At 41.5% G+C, this 27,291-nt stretch overlaps 1 protein-coding gene across 1 annotated transcript in view; it reads right to left on the bottom strand.

Moving 5' to 3' along the window:
- FHIT (fragile histidine triad diadenosine triphosphatase) overlaps positions 1–27,291 on the bottom strand; it is a 1,348,303-nt gene that overhangs the window by 1,068,359 nt on the left and 252,653 nt on the right. The window contains exon 3 of the mRNA XM_036331720.1: positions 17,351–17,419. The gene's annotated coding sequence lies outside the window, so the exon portion shown is untranslated. The remainder of the gene's footprint in view (positions 1–17,350; positions 17,420–27,291) is intronic.

Genomic DNA, 27,291 nt, shown 5'->3' with positions numbered 1-27,291 from the left:
GCTTGTGGAGGGCATGGCGTGGGCCCAGAAGCCACTTAATTTGAGGTTAATTAAATAATGACGACAAGCCTTAATCTCCACCTTGTCATCAGATTGTAAACACTGATCGCAGCTGCAGCAATCGGCAATTGAGAAATTCTCACTGAGAGAAATCTTGACCAGAATGAAATGAGTACATTTGTTATCCAGATGAAGCTGAGAGGCAAGATCTGAGAAATCCAGGGCCTTGTAAAACCAGGAGACATGGAACTGGAAAGAGAAACTACAGGAGCAGAATGCGTCAGATCAGATTCCTATGCCCCCGCCCCTCCCCAAAACAACACTTGATCTCATGCACAGAGAGGCTTAGAAAAAAAGAGAATGGACTGAGAACTTGGAAGAAATTGAAAAAGCTCTCCCTCTATTATCTACTGATGGGGTTTCCATGGAAATATGTGTGAGCCACTGCACATGCTGGGCGTCGGGACAGATGGCTAACCACCAGAAGTGAGCTACAGCACTTCACTAGAGGGGCACAAGTATAATAGTTACAGGGTGTTAGGTACCTACCACGAGTCAGGCACTTCACAGGTAATTTATCTGATAACTGTCACAATGATTTTTATATGACGAACATGCTTTCGCCATTTTAAAGGATAAAATGCCAAATCTCAATGAAGTATCCTGCCTTGCTAAGGCCAAGCAAAATATGGGTTCAGGCTGTTCTGCCTCAGCTTTGAGACAATGGTGAGGAAGTGACAAAGATGAAAGAACTGTGAAGTTCATGAGGAAGATGGAAAGGGAAAGAGGAAACATTCCCCAAAGAGGATCTAGTTAGACGCCTGGTAAAGAGTCTGAGAGGCAGGTGAACATTCTGAGACCATGTTCTGGGTGCACCTGTGACAGCACCCTTCCCTCCCTGACACAGAGAGCATCTTATCATTCTCTCAGACCTGGTGCCGGGCCAGTGTGCACCTCTTCTGTGAAGTTTCCCAAAACCACCTGGTAAGATCAGCACTGTTTTATATAAACAAAGTGAGGTGCATTGGGGGCGGGGGGGATGACTTTGATGTGAGGGGCTAGACACCCTGTCATTAATAAAAAGAAACAACAACAAAAGTTAAAAGAAGTGAGCATCTTAACCTGAGGATGAGAAAAAATGGAGTAGAGAGAGAACCATGACAGCTTTGTCAAATAGTTAATGGAATACCATGTAAGGTTTTCATCCATGTACTGTTCCCTAAAGTCTTTTGGAACAAGACAGAACATTCATTCGTTGGTTCACTAGTTCTCTGGTCGATCTGAGGAAATGAACAGTGAGCCAAAGCAGACACCAATCTGAGGGCGGGACACATACACCTCACAGGAACAACGGAGTCAAAATAAAAGATCACACAACTAACTGGAACACTGAGATAAGGGCTTCAAATAATGGGTAAATGGGATTTTATGACTTCGTACAGGACAAAACAGGAGCCAAGAAAGAGAATATGCAGGAATAAGCTTCAGTTCACTATCTGGAAGAACTTTCAAACAAACCACACACCCCAGAAATGACCCCATGAATAAGCACACTTCCCTAAAGCCTTAGATGTGCCCAGACTGACATCTGGGCACACAAGAGAGCAGCCCCTGGGTGACCTCTCAAGTCTTCCTCAGCTCTAAGAACCTGTGACTCTGTCATGCTAAACAAAATATTTTCTCGGATGGCAATTAGAACTTGCCAGGGAGAATTTCCAAGAGACTTAGGAAATTTATGCAGAAAAAAAATAATTTTCTATGTATAGGGCAGTCAAGCAAAACTGAATCTCCTAAACTGCTCACTAGGACTGATGTTCTTGTCTTCTCAGCACTGATGCACCAGCACTCTGCACCTGCCCTCCCAGCACTGATGCACCAGCACTCTGCACCTGCCCGCCCAGCACTGATGCACCAGCACTCTGCACCTGCCCGCCCAGCACTGATGCACCAGCACTCTGCACCACGCCAGCACTCTCACCTTGCCGCCAGCACTGATGCACCAGCACTCTGCACCTGCCCTCCCAGCACTGATGCACCAGCACTCTGCACCTGCCCTCCCAGCACTGATGCACCAGCACTCTGCACCTGCCCTCCCAGCACTGATGCACCAGCACTCTGCACCTGCCCTCCCAGCACTGATGCACCAGCACTCTGCACCTGCCCGCCCAGCACTGATGCACCAGCACTCTGCACCTGCCCGCCCAGCACTGATGCACCAGCACTCTGCACCTGCCCTCCCAGCACTGATGCACCAGCACTCTGCACCTGCCCTCCCAGCACTGATGCACCAGCACTCTGCACCTGCCCGCCCAGCACTGATGCACCAGCACTCTGCACCTGCCCTCCCAGCACTGATGCACCAGCACTCTGCACCTGCCTGCCCAGCACTGATACTCTTCTGTGTTACTCACTGCTCTGCAACCTCATGAGGACAGAGGATGATAGTCTTGTTCATCACTGGATCATCACTTCATGGCACATAGCACATACTAAGTATTTTTAAATGAACAAATAAATTCTATACTAAAATGTGCTAATGCAAACAATTATATGTAAGTGTAGATTACTAATAAAAACTCTCTTCTACTGTTTCAAACCTTACAATTGAACTTTCTTGAATAATTCATGATTATGAAAGTCAATCACATGCCTCATGATTAATAGCTAGAGTTCCTTGTCCAAGCAGCCACTTAGTTCCATTAAAAATTAATAATTTTCTACAGAATAAATATACACTATACATAGTACATCAAGAGTTCCACTTTTAATAAGCAATTAAGTAATGCAGAAAGACTAAGAATCTATTAACTAAGTGAGAAATCCATGAACTTGCCCTCCAAGTCATCATTCATTTACTACCCATTTCACTTCCAAAAATTTTAAATTATTTATCCAGGTAAAAATATAGTTCTGAAAACAGAATAAATAACACTAATAGGTTGTCATATTTGGTTAACATTTGCAGGCCAACACAACGTATTTTTCTTAAGGATTTGAGATAGGCTAGTCCTTCTGTGAAATGAAGAATGCATTAGAGAAGATCAATACACAACTGAGGCACTACATGTAAAATGTTAACGGTCTATTCATTGAAAAATTATGAACCATGCTATAGAGAACTTAGCCAGATAAGAGCTAAATTAAATTATTGATCTACATTCATTTTCCCCCTTTCTGTGTGACTATGTTCTGATTTTTATAACATACATTATTGCCTATACAGTAAATGAATCATCTTATTCTAGGCCCAGCATGTCTGCTGACTGACAATTTTCTAAAATTAATTGTCACTTTGGTAGCATTCAGATTTATAAATGTTCCCCTCACATAAACATCTAAATGTTTAACATAAACTTGATAAGTTTTTGTAGCCTGAACTCAAAGGAAAAGAGAGTAATTTTCATTTTTCCAATGCAAATAAAAATGAAATGTTATTTTTCTCAACGTCATTTCACACCATTATGGTTCCTGATACATTTTATAGATGGGGCCAAAATGTATTCACTTGCCTTTTTAAAAATGACTTAACTGTATTGCTAAGCAGAGTGATGCAATCAACACTGTGAATTGAAATCATTTAAATTTTCAGACCTGAATCTTCCCCAAGATGTGTAATCTCAAGCTCCCTAAGCAGTTTTACCAGTAGTATTGGGGTTCCTTTAACTACAAAGAGTTCTTCTCCCCAATCAGCCTCCCAAAGGACAGAAGAATGTCCTGAGTTAGGATTTTCTCTTACCTGCTGCAAAGGGGAAATGCGTAATATTTTGTAAGAAATGGAAATCCCACAGACCCAGTTTAATTCACACAAAAAAAGGGAGCTGACATAAGAGTTCTTGGGAGAAATGACCTTTGATTTGGGGCTGAATGTTACCAGCAACTTTTGGCTACTGAGAAAATATCTTGTCTTTAAGGAAGCAGTGTCGGTTACTGAGGCCTCTTTATTTTCTCTGAGGGAGGCACCATCATTCTGACTTGTGCTTCAAAGGGAGCAGAAATTAGCCCTAATTGTACGTGAACATTTGTATCAAAATACAACCACATGCGGCCTTAGATTCTGAGGAGAAAACCATGGGAGCTCACGCAATGTTTGCCTCGCTCAGGTAGAGAAAGGGTTTGCTGCTTTCTCTCCACACCTACGGTCCCCCGAGGAGCTCCAGGCACTGGGGCCCGTCCTGCCGGCTCACACAAATGCCAGGCCCTGTCGCTGCTGGGATGGGATTTCAGCCTCCCAGCAGGCCAGAGGGCTCTGTCTCTCCACAGGTCAGCTCCAAAGCTGAGTGCCCTTTGCACTAGAAATCAATGTCATCCAAGGAAAACTGTAGGAGAAAGTTAAATACCAGCATCAAAAGTCTCTTGTGTAGCAGGCCCTCCCCACTGTGTTTCTGCCAGGTGATAAGAAGCAATGAGGAAAACAGCAAACAAGGGCTGAAGAGAAAAAAAAAATCAAAGAATTTCAGAATTTGAGAGCTGGAAAGGGGCAAAGTCTCAGGTAGGGAAAGAATCCAGTGTCCTACTGTGCGGAAATGTAGACACTGTCTAGGGACAGGCAAACAGGCTCCCTATCAGGAGGCCCAGCTAAAGGTCAGCGATCCCCTAGGAAGTTCCTTCACCAGATTTGGTACCCTGGGGGCCCACCTCCTCCAAACAGAAGTCCTTCCATCACTGAGTGACCACAATTTGTCCTAAAAACCTGCATCATTTTTCTCATTGCTAATTAAAATACATTGTAACAAATAAGCACACGAAAAGAATTTTTTTAAAAAGTTATTCTATTTTTTCACTCAGAAAATTATAGGTGGATAATCTTTCAGTCTATGTATTCATTCATCTTAGGTTGACCATACAAAATTTCCATTGTGCAGATAAAAATAACCAACGCAGTCAATTATCAGTAATTCCATATCTCAACTTATTACACATACACACATTATATCAAAAATTCCTTTCTGTTGCTTTTCTTTTAATTAACCAAGATTCATAAGCAGCTTTCCACATTATGAAGTAATACTATAACAAATTCTCTTGTACACACTTCTTTACCAAAACCTCTGATTATTTCCTTAGGACACACCCCTAGATATAGAATTGTTAGGTCAAAAGATATACATACACGCAATCATTTATATATTGCCTTAGGCTGCTTTTGCCCAATAACAGCAGAGTTGAAACAGAGACAGAAAGCCTACAATATTTAGTCTCTCACCCTCTCCAGAAAAAGTTTGCCAATTATGGACCTCGAGTCTACAATTAGCTAGAGACAGATATTCACAATAGGACATCTATTCCACAATAGGACACAGGTTCCATCTTATAAAATGCACTATGACTACAAGCAGATCGTTTCATATATTTTCTACTCTTTAGCATATTTTAATCAGCCCAAAGGTTGTATGCCATATAACTTAACTTACCATTAGAATAATAATAAAGAACACTATTAGAGACATGTAGCTCCATTATTTTTAACTACAGAAATTATTATAACCTAAGATACCAATGGGAACCAAATAAAACAAAATGAGATGTTATAAAATCTCATTGCTTGCATAATAATCTGTAATAAATATAAATATACAAGAGGCCCGGTGCACAAAAATTTGTGCACTCAGGGGGGAAGGGGGATCCCTCAGCCCGGCCTGTGCCCTCTCACAGTCTGGGACCCCTCAGGAGATAACGACCTGCTGGCTTAGGCCTGCTCCCGGGTGGCAGAGGGCAGGCCCAATCCCTAGGCACAGCCCCTGGTCGGGCTCAGAGCAGGGCCAATTGGGGAGTTGGGGTGCCGCCCCCTGTAATGCACAGAGCAGGGTGGATTGGGAGGTTGTGAGGCCACCCTCAGTCACGCTCAGGGTAGGGCCAATTGGGGGGTTGGGGCACCGCCCCCGTCACACTCAAGGCAGGGTCAATGGGGAGGTTGCGGTGCCACCCCCTGTCACGCACAGAGCAGGGCCAATTAGGGGGTTGGGGCTCTGTACCCTGTCACGCACAAAGCAGGGTCGATCAGGGGGTTGGGGAGCTCCCCCCTGTCACGCACAGAGTAGGGCCGATAGGGGAGTTGGGGCACCGCCCCTTGTCATACACAGAGCAGGGCGGATCAGGGGGTTGGGGCACCACCCTCTATCACCCACAGAGCAGGCCCGATCAGGGGGTTGGGGTGCCACCACTGTCACACTCAGGGCAGGGCCAATGGGGAGGTTATGGCTCTACCCCATCACACACAGAGCAGGGCCCATCAGGGGGTTGGGGCACCGCCACTGTCACACTCAGGGCAGGGCCAATGGGGAGGTTATGGCTCTACCCTGTCACACACAAAGCAGGGCCGATCAGGGGGTTGGGGCACCACCCTCTATCACCCACAGAGCAGGCCCGATCAGGGGGTTGGGGTGCCACCACTGTCACACTCAGGGCAGGGCCAATGGGGAGGTTATGGCTCTACCCCATCACACACAGAGCAGGGCCCATCAGGGGGTTGGGGCACCGCCACTGTCACACTCAGGGCAGGGCCAATGGGGAGGTTATGGCTCTACCCTGTCACACACAGAGCAGGGCCAATCAGGGGATTGGGGCGCCACACCCTGTCACACACAGAGCCGCAGTGCGATCATGGGGTTGGGGAGCTCCCCCTATCAGGCACAGAGCAGGGCTGATCAGGGGGTTGGGGCGCCTTCCCCTGTCATGAACAGAGCAGGGCAGATAGGGAGGTTGTGGCCCCACCCCCTGTCATACACAGAGCCGCAGGGCGATCAGGGGGTTTGGGCGCTGCCCCCTGTCACACTGATCCCAGTGCCGGGAGGCCTCTCAGCTCCGCTGATCCCGGTGCTGGGAGGCATATTAACCTTTTACTATATAGAATAGAGGTCTGGTGCACGGGTGGGGGCCGGCTGGTTTGCCCTGAAGGGTGTCCTGGATCAGGGTGGGGGTCCCCACTGGGGTGCCTGGCCAGCCTGGGTGAGGGGATGATGGCTGTTTGCAGCTGGTCACACACCCTTCAGGGTGGGGGTACCCACTGGGGTTTCTGGCCAGTCTGGGTGAGTGGCTGAGGGCTGTTTTCAGGCTGGCGGGTGACTGAAGCTCCCAACCGCTCCTTTTTTTATTTTTTTTTTATTCTAGGCCAGCTTTAGCTTTGAGGCTTGGCTCCAGCTCTTAGGCTTCCGCTGCTGAAAGCAGGTTTCTGGCCTTTGTTTACCTTCTGTATTTGAAACAATGTTACAATCCTGCTGGCTGAAGCCCGATGGACTAAAGCAGGTTTCTGGGGTTTTGTTTAGCTTCTATATTTGTAACATAGTTGCTTAGAGTTGAAGCTCAGAGGCCTGCAGCGGCAGGCAGGGAATGTTGGAATCCTCTGTCACTGAAGCAAGCAAGCCTCATGTTCGCTTTAAGCTGCCTGGCTGCTGGCTGCCATCTTGGCTGGCAGTTAATTTGCATATTTCCCTGATTAGCCAATGGGAAGGGTAGTGGTCATATGCTAATTACCATGTTTCTCTTTTATTAGATAGGATATGTTCTTAAATTTTTAATATAAAATTTGATTATTATATAAAAAGACTAAAAGATTTCATTTCTTGGGTCTGTGATTTGAAAGAGCTATGAATATGAAATAGGATTCCCTTTACTCATGAGTAAGACTCAAACTTAGCTAAGGAAAAAACACATTGAACTTTTTATTGAAAAAGAATCCTGCAGACAACATCTGAATTTTTATAAATTCCTTGTTAATTAGACTTTAATCTCCATAACTATACCATATGCTGGAAAAGCATCCAAATACAAACCCTGTGAGACGGTTTTACTGCCATTACTTTAAGAGCCATTTAAAAGATTTTCTATGGGATAAAGATTGGGTAATTTATCATGGTTTTATGCTCCTTTAATCTGCTCCGTCTTCCCATTGTAAAATAAATATTGGTTTTAAAATAAATGGTTCTGCCCAGGTTTTGATGAGAAAAATTGACCTGTAAATCACAAGCTCACTTTTGCCAAATGCTAAGTCCAACATTAAGTCCAGCCCATTCTGACAAAAAATAAGTCAATTTTATAGAACAAAACCTAAGGAAGATAATTACTTAAGTATATTATCAATACTGCAATGTAAATAATTTGAGATCTGAGCTTCTCTATCCCCTGCTTTTTAATTCTTAATATAGCCACTAGTTGATGACAAACTGATTCTTTAAGTAAACTTTTAAAAATAAATTCTTTACCATAGTATACATTATATTCCCTCCAACTCTAATATACAAGTTATATAACTTTAAATAAATATAAGCAAATCTGACGGTTATATAAGAACATCTTTTTTTAAGGTTTTTATTGATGTTTTTAGAGCGCGAGGAAGGGAGAGGGAGAGAGAAAAAACGACTGATGAAAGAGAAACATGGTCTGCTGCCTCCTGCAGGCCCTCTACCTGGGATTGAACCGGCAATCTGGGCATATGCCCTGACCTGGAACCTAACCAGTGACCTCTTGGTAAATGGGATGAGGTTCAACCAACTGAGCCACACCAGCCATGGCAAGAATATCTTTATCAACCACTTTTTTTGTACTCAGAGGGACAAATCAATTTAACAGTCACTTCCTTCGAATATTTCACAGAGCTCTGAGAAACTGACAACGTACATATTTTCTTATAATAAACACAATGGCTAAAATACTCGAAAGATATGAATGGCTTAAAGCAGTGCTTTGCAAACTATCTGTGACAGAACAGTAGTTGACTGTATTTTTCATTTCCAATATGTTGTGGGTTAATAATCCATTTGCAAAATACAATAAAAAATGCACTTGGTTATTGTGGCAATGCCAAATTGCTATAAAATTTCTAAACCAGCACTGTCCAGCATGACATATAACATGAGCCACACGGGTCATTTTAGACTTTCTAGTAAACACATAAATACCATAAAAAGAAACAGATGAGATTAATTTTAATATTTTATGTAACCCAACATATGCACAATCTTATCATTTCAACATCTAATCAATATAAAAATATAATTGAGATAGTTTCATTCTTTTTGTAATAGTATTTTCAAAATCCGGCGTGCATTGTACACTTGCAGAGCATTTCAATTTGCCTAGGCCTTGTTTCACGTATTCAATAGGCATGTGTAGCTAGTGGCACCTGGTCTGCACAGTGCAGTTCTAGTCCTACTTGCACTTTTGCACCTCCCTCCCCACACTTTAGTAGTGCTGTCTACACCACTGCTTCCTTCAGGATGGCATCTCTAAGCTTCTCTTCCGTGATTTTCTCCTGATGTTTTATAATTGAGGGCTCCATTCCAGAGAAAGCTAATACTTAAATTAAGAAATTAGCAAAGTCATAATTGTGGCTAGCTTTATACTTCCTTTCAGGAAGGGAATCGCCATTAACAAGGGAACAGCCATTAACAAGGGAATGGTCATTAACAAGGGATGCAGAAGCCCTGGAAGCTCTCCCTTCTCTAAAAGCAATTATTATTCTACATAAAGTTGGTTGATTTCCTTCTCAGCCATGTTTTGATACTTTCTCTACAGATTATACTCCTGAACATTTATGTAAAGCCATTAATGAGGAAAAACATGTCTGCATCTACAGAGATGTGTGAATTTAATGTACTTGGTCTATGCAAATCCTTACCATGTTCCAATGGCAATTGTTAGAAACTGAATTTCACACCTTTGTACCCTCCCACTCTATGATCTGTGTCTTTGGACGCCATACTTCCTTCTTGCCTGGAAAATTCCTACTCATTATTTACGTCACTGTTTAAATGTCACTTCTTCAGGAAACCTTTGCTAATCTGCCCTTTGTCCTATTAAGATTGGGTTCCCTGTTAAATATTCTACCTTTCCTATACTGCACTGACAATTATAAATATCAATTTTTGTAATAATTTGTTTAATGTCCATCTCTCTCATGAAAATATATGCTAACACCAGCACAATTCCAGATACACAGTAGACTTACATAAATATTTGTTATATGAATGAATAATTTTCCATTCCAAGAATCCAGTCTCAAACAACTCAGCTAGACATCAGTTTCTTGTGATATGAGCTCAGAATGTGTATATCATAAGCATATTGGACAATCTTATTTTATTTATTAGAATATACATTTTCAAACATATTACCATAAAGGTAATCTTAATATATTCTTTTGACCTTTTATTCTAATACTATTCGTGTTCTCTCTCTCTCTCTCTCTCTCTCTCTCTCTTTGATCAAGTTTGCCAGATGTTTATGTGTTTGCTTAGTTTTCCAAAGAACCATCTTTTCCTCTGTCGATTTTCTCTACTGTTCCTTTTTATTCCTTTTCATTGGTTTTTACAGTATTTTGTACTACCCCTTCCCTCTATTTTGACTTACTCTGCTATTCTACACCTTTTTAGCTGAATGCTTAACTCACTAATAATCAGTTTCATTCATTTCTAATATATGCATTTGTGAATCTATAAATTTTCTTTCCCTCAATGTATCTTTTTAATTGTACTCCACAAGAGTTGAAATAAAGAACCTAATAATTTTCATTACCACTTTTCTTTGACAAGAATTATTTAAAGTATAATCTTGAGTTTCCAAATGTATGGAGGTTTTGATGTCTGTTGGTTCTTGGCCTCCTAATTCTTTTTCTTTGAGATAAAAAACATGGTTCATATCATTTTTATTCATTAGTGGTAAGGCCTTTTGTGTATGCATATTCTCTGCTAGTAGAGTTCCAAGTCCTATATATGTCCATTTGATCAAGCTGATTGGTTATGATAATTAAAGCTTCTTTATCCTTTGTAATTTTTAATTTGATTTTCAGTATCTGAGATGTATGTTTTAAAACTCCCGATGATAATTACCATATTTTCAATACCTCCTGATGATTCTGTCAATTTTTACCTTTTATATTTTTTAAATGATTCTAGTAGGTAATGTAGGCTTGGGATTAATATACCTGCCTGGTAAATTGTTATTTATTATTAAGTAATAACTGTATCTACAATAATACTTTTTAAAGTACATTTTCTCGATAATAATACAGTACCAACAGCTCTCTTTTGAAAGGTATTTGCAAGGTATGTTATATCAATTTCCATCTATTTTCTTTCAATCTTCCCATCCCATTATCCTTAACAGGTGTGCCCTTGGTAAACAGTTTGTAAAGAGAATATAGCTGTTCCCCCTTCTTGATCAAACTTAATAATCTTTGTCTGTTGACAGATAAAACAAATCATTTTATATTTGATGTGATTCCTAATATATTTGGCCTTATTTCAACAATCATGTTAATCTACAATTTCCCCAAAGTCATGGATTATCTAAATGTACCAAAATACTGCACACCACAGCAAACACTGCTATATCTAGCTTAGACTCATAATTTAGCTCTTCTCAATAAGTCATTTAGACACATTAGCAAACTATATTCTCTTAAAGATATAGGGTAATAAATCCTTATACAAATAACACACATACACATCCAAAAAATAAATTAATAAATTCAGGTGGCCAATCCACAACTTTATTCTTTATCTTTAAAGGGACATAAAAGATTCCATTCGTCATGGACCTCTGATGCTTACGTGCTTCCTTCTCCCCATTATTTTTCATTTCTACGTAATGCAGCTCTCATGCTGCCTCTTCTTTTCCTACGTTCCTTCTTTCCGGCCCCAGCCTCTTGTCATCTTTTACCTAGACAGTGCATTAGTGTCTGCTCGCTCCCCAATGTCATTTCACTACCTTGCATTCCAACTCATCCTCCAGATAAATGAGGGCCTAGCGTCATAAGCTAAGAAATTTGAACTTTACCCTTCGGGTCAGTGTCTCTCCAACTGAAATCCAAAGACATTGTCTCATAGCTCCAAACATTCTGTGATAATTATTTTAATTTGTGGTTTTATCGAATTAACATTCTAAATAATTTAAATGACAACCTGATAATGGAGCTGTGCTTTCCAATAGTAGTGCCTGTGTTTGTCTTTTTTCTCCCACGGACTCTGTTCTGTTCTCAGTGTCACTGGCACCAAACGATTACCTAAAGTGATAGCTTTTAACTTTCAGTGTGTCAGTAAGCACATCTGGCTGTTAGGTTGGCATGTCCTAATGCTAAAATTGTCCCACATCTGCCACTGTGCTCTTTAGCGAAGATGATTTGCAATTGAAAGATATTGTCATCGAACAAGGCTTTAATTTATTAAGATATTTAATTAATGGAGACTTTGATATGACATCATAAAAACTCATAGTGTGGCAGAGTAATGGTCTATTTTAATTGTTATGGGCTAGTGAGAAAAGAACAAAGGCAGAATTAACATGTAAATTATGTGTTTATAGCAAATGAAAGCCAAGTGATATTATGTGACACTGTACAAAAGAAGGTTTCCCAATCCGTCAAATGGAGAGAAGTGTTGAGAAGACGGAGTCATCATGTGGCTCAGAGTGGTAAAGGCATGCCAAATTAAGAATCTTTGTCACAGAAGTCAGGAGGCTTTATTTATTCATTAGTCATTTATCAAAAATGTGTTAAATGCTTAATCAATAAATACCCTGAGTGCTAAACACTTTTCTAGGCACTGAGGATACAGAAGCAAACAAGACAGCCAATTCCTAATCCTTGTAGAAATTATATTCAGACAATAAGTAAATTTACAATATGATGGCAGATAGTAATATGTCCTGTGAAGAAAAATAAAGCTGAGAAAGGAACTAGAGGATGCTGGGGGGGGGGGGGGGACACCTATTATAGGCAGAGTGGTCACAGAAGGATTCTCTGAGGAGGTGCCATTTGAGCAGAAACCAGAGCGTGATGAGGAGGTAAGGCACAGAAATGTGAAGGGGAAAAGACTTCCAGATGCAACAGCAAATACAAAAAGGTCAAGATGGGAATAAGCTTGACACATATGAAGAACAGCAAGAAAATCAGTATGGCCAGACCAGGGGAGAAAGCAGGACAGTGATATGAGCCAAATCCTGAAGGGCCCCAATATAGCCAAGGGAAGGGCTTTAATTCTGAGGAAGATGGGGAGCTACTGTAGGTTTAATACAGTTCATGCAGAGAACCAGCCAGAAAGGGAGACGGGGACAGTGGGCGTGGACACAGGTCAGAGTGTGGATTTGCTGGAGGAGATGAAGTAGTTTGCTCTAATTGTTTCTGTTTCCCCAATGAAACATGAATTTGGGGAATCAGATGAGTGGGGAAATTGAGGATGGAAGTTGGAGATTTGAGGTACAGGAAAAGCTACAACATAGATGTCTGAGAGTAGAAATATTAGGTAAATGATGTAGGTTGCCAAGTATAGCAGAGGACCCATTTAAATTTGTGGACATAAAATTAAAGTAAGGCGGTCCGGCATAGTTCTGTGTTCCTCTCCATTCAATCACACTCAGGCCCAAAATGGACAAGAAATCTAAGTGAGAGTCAGAGTTTTGCCAGATGAGGATGAAGGAGGATTCGCAAAGAACAGACTAACCATAGCACCTAAGCTGGGTGAGGAAGGAATGAGGGCATGAGGGGGATGATGAATAGTACACAAAAGCAGTAGGTCAATAGAGTGGAGGCCCCAAGGGGTCAAAGAACTCCCATTGCAGTAGGGATGCCAGCGTCTGCGAGTTGGCATCCCTGGAAAGACAGGAGGTGGAGGTCAGAGAGTAAAGAGGAGTGCTCTGAAACACATTCTGGAGGTTAGCAGTGTTTCTTGACAAGGGCACTATAGCATTTAGGATGAAATAATTCTTCCTTGAGTAGCACTGTCTCATGCACTGAATGCCACTTAGTGCCTGGGTACAACCATGCGGCAGAGAAAGAGACATTGCATGTGAGAAACTCAAAGAACTGAGAGGCCAGATAGGAGCATTCTATGTGGATGTTTTTACCAAGAATAATGGCAGGAGAGTGACTGCATTAGAGAGTCAACCAGGGGGTGTAAATCTCCAATAAATACACAGGCGTAGCAGGAGGAGAGTTGATGGCTGTGCTGCAAAAGTGCTCTGTGGATGAAGAGAAGTGAAGCTGCCTAGAAGTGACAATGAGGAGAGAGGACAATGACTTCACTCCAGACAATGAGAAAAAACAGCCGAACAGGAGAAACTAAGATGGCGGCATAGATAAACACCGGGAAATTGCTGCTTCCCACAACAATCGATAAATGCATCAAAAACACAAGGTGGACATCATCCAGAACTACAGGAGGGCTGGCTGAGTGTAAATTCTACAACTAGAAGGAAAGAAAAGCACACTGCGAGCGGGAGGAGCTGCGGAGGTGGAGTGCAGAGGTACGGGGGCTTGCGCGCGCCAAAGGGGCTGGCACCTGAGGACGCGGCTGTCTTTTTGAATCTGGAGGGAGACACAAGCTCCCCACGGCTCTGAAATCCGGTTCCAGGAAGTCTCTGGGGACCCAGGACTCATACGGGGAGAAACTGTACTGTCTGGCAGCGGGCGAGCTTGAGAGCGGCTTTCCCTCAGAGGTGCTTGCAGCCATTGCCGGGACACTGGGACTCGCGACTCCTTAGGGCGGGGCTGAGGCTCCGCCATAGCTGCTTTCTCCGCCCTTTGATTCCTTGAGACCCCGCCCCGCCCAGGCTGTGGCAGAGGCTTTTGCGTATGAATGCCCCTGCCCTTTGCAACCTGTAATTACCTAACCGCAGCCGGGCCAGACAGACCCAGAGCTTCCAAGAGAAGGCCCAAGGCCCCACAGCGGCTTGCATTGCTACACAGCTGAGCATCATCAGGGCAATTCCAAACTCCAAAAAAAAAAAGGAAGGGGAATCTGCAGTTCTCTTCGTAGTTCCTGCTGTGTAACCTCAGACAGAAGCTAAATTAGCACCTCCTTAGATCCAAGAGCCACTGTACCCAGTGGTCAGAGGGGGACCACCCAGATCACAACTCCTCAGATCCATAAGGGACACACTCAGGGTGCAGACTCAGTGAGCACCAAAACCCCACTGAAGCAAGTCTTGCCCCAGAAGGGTGTCTCCAGCACAGTAGTTCTCCCACTGCAGACACAGCTGATTCTCGCTGCCAATTGGCCTGGAGGTCAATTCCTCCCAGTGATCCTACAACAACCAAGGCATAGCTACAACAAGACTGTGCACAAAGCCCACGAGGGGGTGCACCAAGAGTGTCCACCTCAGGTAACTGGGGAGGCTGAGCCACTGGGCCCTACAGGACACCTAGCACACAAAGCCACTCTAACAACACAGGGAAGCAGCCAAAATGCGGAGACAAAGAAACAGGTCACAAATGGCAGAAATGGAGGAAAGCAAACGACTGGATATAGAGTTCAAGGCCACGTTTATAAGGTTTTTCAAGAATTTTATGGAAACCGCCGATAAATTTAATGAGTCCCTCAATAAGTATAGTGAGACCATGGAGGACATGAAAAAGGACCAACTAGAAATTAAGCATACACTGACTGAAATAAAGAATAATCTACGGAGATCCAACAGCAGACAAGAGGATCCCAAAAATCAAGTCAAAGATTTGAAATACAAAGAAACAAAAAATACCCAACCGAAAAAGAAAAAAGAAAAGAGATTCCAAAAATATGAAGATAGTGTAAGGAGCCTCTGGGACAGCTTCAAGAGTACCAACATCCATATTATAGGGGTGCCAGAAGAAGAGAGAGAGAGCAAGATATTGAAAACCTATTTGAAGAAATAATGACAGAAAACTTCCCCCACCTGGTGAAAGAAATAGACTTCCAAGTCCAGGAAGCGCAGAGAACCCCAAACAAAAGGAATCCAAAGAGGACCACACCAAGACACATCATAATTAAAATGCCAAGAGCAAAAGACAAAGAGAGAATCTTAAAAGCAGCAAGAGAAAGACAGTCAGTTACCTACAAGGGAGTACCCATACGACTGTCAGCTGATTTCTCAACAGAAACCATGCAGGCCAGAAGGGAGTGGCAAGAAATATTCAAAGTGATGAATAGCATGAACATGCAACCAAGATTACTTTATCCAGCAAAGCTATCATTCAGAATAGAAGGTCAGAGAAAGAGCTTCATGGATAAGAAAAAGCTAAAGGAGTTCATCACCACCAAACCAGCATTATATGAAATGCTGAAAGGTATTCTTTAAGAAGAGGAAGAAGAAAAAGGAACTCTTACCATTTGCCACAGCATGGATGGAACTGGAAAGCGGATAAATACCACATGATCTCACTCATTTGTGGAATATAATGAACAACATAAACTGATGAACAAGGACTGATCCAGAGAGGGAGAGGCATTGATTGGACTGTCAGGCTTTGGAGGGAGGGTAGGGGAGGGTGGGGATAAGGGGGAAAGATCAACCAAAGGACTTACATGCAGGCATATAGGCCTAACCAATGGACACGGACAACGGGGGGGGGGGGGGGGGTGAGGGCATGAGTGGGGGGGGGGTAGAGGGTAACGTGGGGACAAGGACACATATGTAATATCTTAATCAATAAAAATATATTTTAAAAAAGAAAAAGAAAAAACAGCCACCCGCTGAGAGGTGACAGGGAAGCACTGACAGAGCCAAGAGTAAGAGAGCAGTGCTATCCAACAGAACTCTATGGCGATGGGATGTTGCACATCCATGCTGTCCAGTAAGGTATCCAGTGGTCACATGTGCCTATCAAGCCTCTGAGGTGAGGCCAGTGACTGAGGAACTGTCAATGTAATGGCACATTTGGCCAGTGGTTACCATATTGAGGGGCAGAAGAGGAAAGGGAGCATTCAGAAATGAATTTGAAGAGACAGACAATTCTTCTTACTCTCTGAGTCTTGAGGAGAAGGGGCAAGAATCGAGGTGAGTTGTGGGTCTGGAGCAGGGAGGCCAGAGAAGTTACACTCAATTGCATCAGCATTTTCAATAAGCAGGATTGCAAAAATCCATATTGTTATGGATACTTGAAAAAAGCCTCCTTCAAAAGTCTAAAACATCACCACCATGTCAGAACTATTACATCTCATAAGAAGCATCTAGTATTAACAGACTATGACTATTGCCTGCTTTTCTGGGACCTAAGTGCTCCCCCCCACAAAAAAAAAAATTGGCTTTCTATCTCTAACAAAGGAAGGAAAACTATAACTTCTGAAAATTTCCTGTTAAAAGATACTGTTGTTTAGCAATCATGTTTCTTATTTGTGTGTGTTTCTATAAAAGAATATAAAGAACTTTGATTTTCACTATCCAATATGAGGAAAAAGTGTTCTAACTGGGAGCAGCCACAAGCCTATAATTTGTACCTTAACAAAACAATACAAAAGGGTCATGCACCCCCATTTCCACCCCACCACACGGAGACTTCCAGAATGACCTCATGATCATGCCCTGAGAGGTTTGGCTGCAATTAACCAGCAACAACTCTGTCAATCTACCCTCATCAACTAAATGAGTAATGCCAGTCACTCACCAATGGAAGAATCCCAGGCTCAGGTAGGGGACAGGCAAAGTGCTGCTAATGTCTGGATATTGCTTGGCACTGTATTTGATGAGGAATAAAGAAATAGTAAAACACTTTTGGTTAGTTTCTGTCTCTTAGTGTCGCAAATTTACATTTAATTACAGTTAAAATACCAAAATACTCTCTGTCCCCAGAGAGGTGACACAGCCCTTAATTTAATAGGCCCTAAAATACATAATTAAGAAACAACCTCTGTGGGGCTAATCAGCATAGCACTGTAACTGGACCAATTTCCTGGCAGACAAGGGTCAATTTCTCTTAGTCATAAGGCAGAATCTTTCCCCTAAGTGTTGAGGGGGAGCAGAATTTGCCACACCAAAACTTGCCTTTTTTGGGATATTGATTATTTTAAGCTGGTTCTTTAAAGAAAGAAAAGAAAAGACCCAAGAAGATCCTTTTATTCCTCCCCCCTTACCTACTAAAGGAATTTAGATAGAAGAACCTGCTTAAGCAACTATCCTCTCAGCATAATATGAATTAAGGGTGGCAGACAGGAAGGACCCACCAAAGTCTGTTTAATGAACTTCCCTCTGTATCCCCTTGTTTCTGGGTGGCCTAGCAAGAATTTGTTTCCCAAATGTTTTCTCCCTCTCATCTACCTGTAAATTGCCTACCATCCTTTTGAAGTCCATACCCCATCCCCTTTTACCTTAGCCTATAAGCTTCATCTGCCTAATTTGTCTTTGCCTAATTTGTCTTTAGGCCCAATATTCTTTTCCTTTATATATATATATATATATATATATATATATATATATATATATATAAATTAGAGGCCCAGTGCATGAATTTGTGCACAGGTGGGGTCCAGCCAGCCCACCCCGACTGGGGGCTTGGTGCCCCCAATCAGGGTGAGGGGGGCTGATCAGGGTTGGGGCCAGCTAGGGGGAGGGGCCGCAGGTGGTTGTCCAGCCAGCCCAGCCCCCTGGTCGAACTCCCAGTTGAACTCCCAATAGAGGGGACAATTTGCAGATTAGCCTTTTATTATATAGGATGGATGAATATATATACTGGCCCAGAGAGGAAGGGAGAAGGAGAGAGAAAGAGAAACACTAATGTCAGAGAAAAATATTGACCAACCAACTCCCCATGACCCCTCTCCCCGCACTGGGGTCCAAGCCCACAACCCAAGAATATTCCCTGACCAGGAATCTAACCACTCTGGGGAAGTCCTCAGAAAAGAGGGCTTGGAAAGGAAATATAGGTGTCGCAGGTGCGTTCCCCAGAAGCAGAGCCTGCGTTGGGGGATTCCTATTCAGATGGTAGATTGGGGAGGCTCTGAGAAGTGGGAGGTGAGGGTGCAGGAGGGGAAAGGGGTGCGAGCTACATCTGAATGTCATCCCAGCAAACCCCCAAATGCACAGGACAATGCCCAACCAGCTGAGCCACACCAACAAGGGCCCAATATTTTTATGGATTCCCCGTCTATACATAATAAAGTTGGTTATTTCCTCCTGTTAATCTGTCTTATGTCAATTTGATTATTAGACCAGCCAGAAGAACTTAAAAGGGTAGAAAGAAAATTATTTTTCTCCCCCACCGTGCCTTCACAGAGACCAGATGCCAGGACGTGTCTATTCTGGCCTCCATATCTGTAGGCTGATTCAGCTCTGGGGCCTTCTATATTAACAATGCTTCTGATGGCTATGAATTGGCCAGAGTCAGGCAGAAGGATCAAGAAATGAACTCACAGATGTTCACTATGCTGATGAGGTTGATTCTGTCAGATGCCCAGCTGTGCATCCACTTCAGCTTCCACCATAATAAACTCCACAGTTTCTAGTATTTGACCTAGAGCTGAACTAAGAGACTCTTCTTTCCTTCCCCTTTGTTTTCCCCTGATAGTTCTTCCATCAACATGGAAGCCAAAAGGTATCCTGGTACCAGCCCATTAACACCAGCTAACTATTCTATTCTGTAGTCACTCTCAGGGATAGTCACCTTGTAACTTAATTTCATTGTCAACAATAAGACTCAAAGGAGTAGATGAGTGGGGAGAAACCTTAAAAGTCACAATGAAGAGCAGCAAAAGGTAACTAAATTATTAAATCCCACTGCCTCTCTCTGTCCACAAGCCCCCTCTGGTGGAGGAACTAATAGGTAATGAAATAGCTTTATTAATAACAATAACCAAAATTTTAAAAATAAGGGAAAGGTAACCCACAATCAGCCCCTGTAAACTGAGTCAAATGTAGTGATTAGCAAATATGAGCTACACCTGGAAAACCACTTACAGATGAAACATTATGATGAATGATTTACCAAAAGGTCAACACTGCTCTTTTATCTTCACCACCCAACAGTTTCCATTGCCCTCGATTTCTCTGGCACAGAACAGAGAGCAGGCCATAAAAAATTTACCATAAAAATTAACCGTATTTTGCAATATTAAACACACACACACACACACACACACACACACACACACACACACTTGGATATAGTTTAAGCATATGGGCCAGCTTCTCAATTAGGATTCCTCATATATACTAGAAAAAGCACTGACATTTAAAATCCTGTTATAAGAGGTAATGTAGTCAGCAAGTACCAGAACTCTCTGCCCTACGTGCAGCTTTGCTGCTCCACTGTTAGTCCTCACACAAGGGAAGGCGCCATCAGTCCCCTCCCTAAGGCCACAGCAATGATGGCAGAGGGTGGGGCAGGCGTCAGGCATTTCCCTTTTACTTCCCTGGTAGCCAGAGCTCTGCAGCCTCTGCTGTTAGCTGGTGTGCATGCCAGGCTTTCGACCGCCACTTGCCTGCGATAGGTTCTGACAGATGAGCTGTGAGATGAACTGCCTTCACACTCTCACTTGACAACATTTATATAAAAAGAAACACAACACCAGACCTCCCCCCAAAAAATATATTTTCTAGCAGGAGTGATTCTGAAAATTATCATACCTGCAAATGGCCAGATCCCCATAACCAGACCTGTAAAGGTCAATTAAGCCATTTTAACTGAACTGATTAAATTGATTCCATCAGAAAACAGGTCTCTTTCCTCCTCCCTGTTCTGTTCTGAAATTACTGTTTCTCTCATTTTACCAAATCAGTAAGATATTTCGCATTTTGTAGGTATGATCTAAGTCATCTCAGTTACTAAACAATTGCTCTCCTCAGACTCAGTTTAAAGAGAGGACCTAAATATCTGGTTATGTATTTATATCATTGCTATTTGCAGGCGTTTTTTAAAGGGAGAATAAAAATGAAAGGAAAAAGGTCAAAAGAATTCTGAAAAAGATATAGCTACAAGGATGTTCACCAGTGGACTATCAGTGATAGTAAAACCTAGAAATCCTAAATTTCAAGCAAAAAGTGGAATACCATGCAAGCACTAATAATTATTTAGTAGGATATTTAATAACATGAAATAAAAATCATGGTATTATTAAGAGGAAAAAACACATTGTAAAAATGGTAAGTATAGTATTATCACTTTTATCAACAATGGTTATATTTGGATAAGATCAAAGATCTGACAAACATTGATTGGCCAACCCATGCCCCATTCACAACCCCTTCTCTAGGAGTACTTCTGTGAAGGGAAGTATAAGCAGAAGTCTGCTGGGTGGCACTGATTAAAAGGGGCAGATTGGTGTACAGGCCCTTTTTGTGCTGTCTATGCCACAATGAATCAGCTCTGGATCCTTGCCCATAGACTGTAATCTCAGCCAACCAGGATAGTCAGGGAAAGAAGACAAAACCTTGAAATCAGCTGGTAAATACCACAAAGAACAATTGTAACTTGATCTCTTTATTTATCTTTTAACCATTTGTTTTGGTGTACATGTAGAAGTAAAGGATCTTGGGTTGTGTGAATAATAATGATTAATTATAATAATAATATCATCCTAAGAGCAGGGCAGCCATATGCCTCTGAATTGCCAAAATACAGGGTAGTCAACTTGAAAGCTGAGAATTCACTCTTAACATACCTTCATAATAGTAAGCATAGCATATTTCTCAGACGTCTGAGAAATAAGTAAAGAATAATGTAATACACGTGTCAAAAATCAATACTGAGTGGAATTACACATATCTCTTCTTAGAACAGCCATCATTTTATACTGTGGCAATCTGTCTGCATATCTGTCTTCCCACCTAAAGGCAAGGACCATTCCTTTCATCATTGCTAAGAATGCCCAAGCCTCCTTCTCTCCAAGGACTCAGAATCAAACTTACATTCAAATTATAAATGCCTATAAACATGACAGCAATTTTTGACTCAGTCGTTCTTCATCCTAAGTCATCCTACTTTAAAAAGAATTCAACAACTTTTTAACATTTCCAAAATATCCTGAAGGGAGGGAAAAATCACACATTAAATTCTGTCAAGTAACATTTACCTCCTCAAGCCCTGACTAATCAGAAATGACTGAAGTTGGCAGCTCTGTTCGTCACTGGGTCTACAAGCTAAATTCAGTTCCTGATGGAAAATGCCAACAACCCTTCCCATCTTATCCAACATCCCATCCTGCCAGTCACTCTAGAGTCTGGCAGTCTGGTGTGACCACTCCTCATCAGATCAAGTAGAAATTATAAACCAAATTTACAGTCCAAGCAGCCATATTCCACAAGAACAGTCATAAAGTTAAAAGAGAAGGGTGCCAGATTTATTACTATTGATTCCCTGCTGGCAATTTCATAGAAAGATATCCACTGCAGTTATACACAGAGCATCTGGCTCATTTCCAACTCTTTTTGTCTTGAAGTTCTTTTAAAAAAAATCAACTAAGAGGGATAAGAAACTAGAAATTGGTGGATGGGGCCCAAAGGCTTTCTTCAGAATACGAAGCCTTCATCACTGTACCCTAATTATGCAAATCTGCTCCCACAGAATCCAATACATTCACTGACTAAACCTTACCACTGAGAAGCCAATCTATAATGACTCAAGCCACATTTCACAATAGACTCCAAAGGACACATGATGTCATTTGCTAAAATGACTCAATCCAGATGGAAAGCATTCTGACCTATACATAATTGATTGACCTTTTCTATGCTTTTCTGGTTATTTATATACTATCCTCTACATGAATGTATATCAGTGGTATTTACACTTGGCAGCTACTTTTGCAAATGCATTATTCAATTGGGATTTAAAGCTTTTTACAACCATTTCCTGACCGAACATTCATAAGTGAAAGATAAAAAAGATACCATCTTGAAAATAATGTTTAATAGCCTCTAGAAAAAATAAAGGTTTGTTTCTCTAATTGTTTTACATTACAGGGGACAAGATGTATCTTTGTAAAGCTGAGTTCAAAGCCCTGATACTGAGGCTACTAAAGGGCATTTTACCTACTTTTCATTTTGAGGATCAATAATGATGGTGAAACATGCCTTACCAAAGGAGTGGCATATCTTGGATACTTTCAAGTAAAGCATCCTGTAGTGAAGGTAATTAGAGGCCATAATAAATGGCCAAAGAACAGAGCACAGTTATGTGATGTTCTTTGATTTTTTTAAATCATCACTGAGGATATGTTTTCCATTGATTTTTAGAGAGAGTAGAAGGGAGGAAAGGGGGGGGGGAGAGAGAGAGAGAGAGAGAGAGAGAGAGAGAGAGAGAGAGAGAGAGAGAGAGGTGAAAGAGACACATGGATTGGTTGCCCCCTGCATGAACTCCAACTAGGGCCTGGGATTGAACCTGCAATTGAGGTACATGCCCTTGACTAGGAATTGAACCCGAGACCCTTGGTTGGGTCCATGGGCTGATGCTAAAACCACTGAACAAAACCAGCCAGAGCTGACTTTTTAATTTAATTATAAATATGGTTTTCCAAAAGGGGTATGCTACAAATTAAATATCATTCAGATGATCAAGATATCTTCAAGATAATGATAGAAGAAGAGGCAGGTGGAGACACTAGTTTATAGAAGGCAAATATGTAGCATGTATGTCCCTATGCCCATTGTGCATACCCAGGGCAAACAGTAATAACCGATCACTGAATTTTTCACTAAAAAGCCCTGACATGGACTCAAAACACCTTTCCAATAATACTGCATGCAAACAGTACCAATAAAATGGACCTGGAGCATGAAGTGAAATCTATTTGCCATTGATGAACTAAATAATTAAATCGCTCGTTTCAGATCCCAATGAATATTAGATATCAAAAACATTGACCCCATTATAAAATCTTCCTAATTCAGTAGTCCTTAGTTTGCTTGTCTAAAGTAGATTTCCACTGATCTGAAGGTGATTCATTGGCACATATTGCTACTCTGTCCTGATAATATAATTAAATAGAGAAGGTTGTATCTTATATAATGATGAAATTAATTCTATCTCTTGTTGCCTACTCCGAGATCCAATCTAATACTAAACAGATTTTTAAAACCAAAGTTTAACAGCCCCTCTTTGAATCCTAGGACAACATTAAATTAAATTCAGCAGTTTTTCATAAGTCATGGTAGGCTGATGTAATCCTGAGTGTAAATGAAAAGCAAATAGGGGATCTAAACAGAAGAAGATGGAAATGCATGTGTGCTCACATAAAGATACTGTCCAGCAGTGAAAAGGAATACCTATAGCCACATGCATCTACAGGGATAAATCTTAGAAACAAAAATTAAGGAGGTTACATACAGCAATGCTTTCCAAGTCGTGTGCGTAAGGAACTAGGTCACAAACACCCTAACATACTGACCTCTCAGCTCTGCATGTGAACAGTAGCTGGAGTAGCCAGAGTCTCAGGTGATACATAGATAGCACATATCCCAAGGCACCATACAATATTTTCAAGTTCAATGTGTTCCATGATGTGCAGTTGGGAAACACATAAAGCCATTTTGTATAATGCTTAAAAACTAAAATATATCTTATTTAGGGATATATGTGACAAAATTATTTTACATGAGAAAATAAAAGCAAAGGAATGATGAGTGAAAAATTCATCCAGTATGATGGTTATGTTAGGATGAAAAGGCAGCGAAGGAACACATGATAGATGGCAATATTACCGTTCCTAAATTGGACTGTGGGTTCAGTGTTTAGTTTATTATGCTCCAAATATATTTTTATAAATATAAAATATTATATTATGCTCTTTTTAAATATCATGATTAAGAAGCCAGGCAACTTTATAGCTTATTCAGAAACACAGTAGAATCTTGATATGTCAATGTAAGAACAGAGTCCTGACTGGTGTGACTCAGTTGGTTGAGCATCATCCCATGCACAGAAAGTTCTCTAGTTCATTTCCTGGTCAGAGCACATACCCAGGTTGTGGGTTCAATCCCTGGTTGGGGCGCATATGGGAGGCAGCCAGCCAACTGATGTTTCTCTCTCATATTGCTGTTTCTTTCCCTCTCCCTTCCTCTCTCTCTCTAAAATCAATTTTTTAAAGATATTCCCAAAATAAGGATAGAAACAATTTTTTAGGGAAGTCTTGAACCCAGAAGTTTCTAATGTTCAAAATGCTGCTCAATGATGCCAAGATTTTGTTCTGCTAATTCAACAGAATAGTCCAGAGGTTTCCAATGGTTAAGTCAAATATCCTATTCAATGATCACAAAATTTTGTTTTAACCCAACTAGAGTACTTTTGACAAATTACTGGAAACCTAAAGTTCCACTTCCCCATTCAAACAATAAATTCATGAAAACCATGCGAAAGACTCTTAATTAGGATTCGTTCAGTTTCAAACAAGAAAAATCCACTTGAGGAACTCAAGTACAATGGGCTCCTGGATGAGGAATCAGAGGCATCCCACAGCACACAGGACAGGAAGGACAGCCAGACCTCCAAAGACCAAAGCAGGAAGTCACTCAGATCCAGAATCCACACACTCACACTCTCTGGGACTACAGGAACTTGTGTTGCTACTTCATTCCGGAACATTTGCCCTCTACTTCTACAAGTGCTCTCTCTGCTTTGGCATTGACATGACCAAATATCTGTCTGCAGTTCAAGTGAAAACCAAGTAGTGTCCCAAGCACCACTTCAAAATGACCAGAGGAAATATCTGATTAACCCAAGAGCAGTTCACATTTGGACAAATCACAACTATACATTAGGAGTTAACAATTCAAACACCTAGAGGCCAGGCAGGTAATTAAAGGTGTGCAGCTGACCAGGTGTGAAACTCCTGAAGAAAAGGGTCTGCAATAAATGGTTCATGCTATACCTCAACTTTGCTGTATAATATCAGAAATCCAGCTTTTCACCAAAATCCCTGATTTAAATACACATCTGCAGGCCAAATTAGGCCAAGTCTCTGATGTCAGTGCCCTACACAGAATGCACTGCAGCTATCCCAGATTCAGAGTCACACTGTGCAGACAGGACTGTAGATGCGAGACCTTTGGGCGGAAAGACAGTTTTTGCAGACGGGGTTATAGGTCAGGCAGTCACTCCAACAAAGCTGGGGTTACACGCTATTCTTACTTACATCCTCTCACTCACAAAACGTGTCAGATAAACTTCTAAAAATATCTTCTTCAAGAGCGGCATACCTCGGAGATATTGTAGGTTCAGGTGCACAACACCCCAATAAAGCAAGTAATGCAATAAAGCAAGTATCGAAATAAAGCTAGTCTTAACCTTTTGCTGGTGGAGGATCTTGCCTTCAATTTGTAAAAAAGAAAAAACCCACAACATCTGTGAAGCACCATAAAGCAAAATGCAATAAAACAAGGTGTGCCTGTACTACCCCGGATAGAGATAATTGCCATATGACTTTGTCTGGGTTCACAGAAAAAAGCAGTAAAGTACAAAGAAATCAGACAAAGCCAACTAGAGCCAGAAAAAGTCAGCAGCAGCCTCTTCTTTTCTACTCGTGGCCAAAATGCTGCCATAAAAAGACTACTCACTACAAAGCAATTACAGAATCGTTTTTTCAATTAGCTCAGGCAGACATAGACAGTCCTGTCTCAATTTTTTCACTGCATCAGAATTGTTCAGTACAGAAATCTCAGCCTCGATGTCTAGGAAGCCTGGCTTGAGCCCGGATCTTGGGAGAGAGAAGTGCCTCCTCAGGTGTCCCCGCAGCACTCTGCCTTTGCTCCTCACTGTGGCACCTAAAGCTGTACTGCATGTGCCCAGCTCTCTATTTGTGTCAAAGCAGAAATAAAGTCTAGTCCTCCTGCATGCCCCAGGGCCCATCTGTTGGATAAATACATGCAGTAAGACACTTTGAAATTTTTATTTCTATATTTTTAGCAGTTAATTTAAGGGGGGGAAAGAATTTAGACCTGATTCCTCCCTATTCTTTTTGTATGATCTTTAAATTTTTCAAGAAAAAACACTTAAGCAAGAAGTACATATACATGCTGTATTTTTACAAACTCAAAATCACATAGTTGTGAAACTTTTGGAATATGTACTCATATTTAGGCTAAAAAATCCTTAAGGCACCTTTGGTCAGCTTGTAGATATGCATGGGTTTTCCCAATATACCTATACTAATACAGATATAAATAGAGCTTGTATAGAAAAATAGGGCATGGTAAAATTCTCTACCTAAGGATATAAAATCCATATTTTAAACTCATAAGAAATGCGGAGGGGAGGGGGGGGGGGAGTTTGTCCTTTCATTCTAACTAGATGGAGTATTTGGCAAATACCCTTTTGGGAAAGAATTATTTAGCAATGGAATTCCAATTAGTGTCATAGGACAGATAAAGCAAACTGAAGGACAAAGAATGAATGAAGAATCACATAGCAGCATTTGCCAAGGCAAATTCTATTCATGATAGGGATTTGGGGTTATATTAAATTAAACCAATTTCCTTACTCCAAAAAATGGTCAGTCTTAAATATCATTACTGGTGCTTATGAGTTTTCAGGAGGGGAAGAGAGTTTGCAGCATTTTCAAGCTTACTGCCTACGTAAAGGCTTGTGACCGCTCTTGGGAATAGTAGTGCTATCAGACAAAT

This window comes from Myotis myotis, unplaced genomic scaffold (genome assembly GCF_014108235.1).
Source record: "Myotis myotis isolate mMyoMyo1 unplaced genomic scaffold, mMyoMyo1.p scaffold_m19_p_13, whole genome shotgun sequence".
Classification (NCBI taxonomy): Eukaryota; Metazoa; Chordata; class Mammalia; order Chiroptera; family Vespertilionidae; genus Myotis; species Myotis myotis.
Note: the sequence above shows the minus strand (reverse complement) of the source record. Positions and strands in the feature narration are given on the sequence as shown.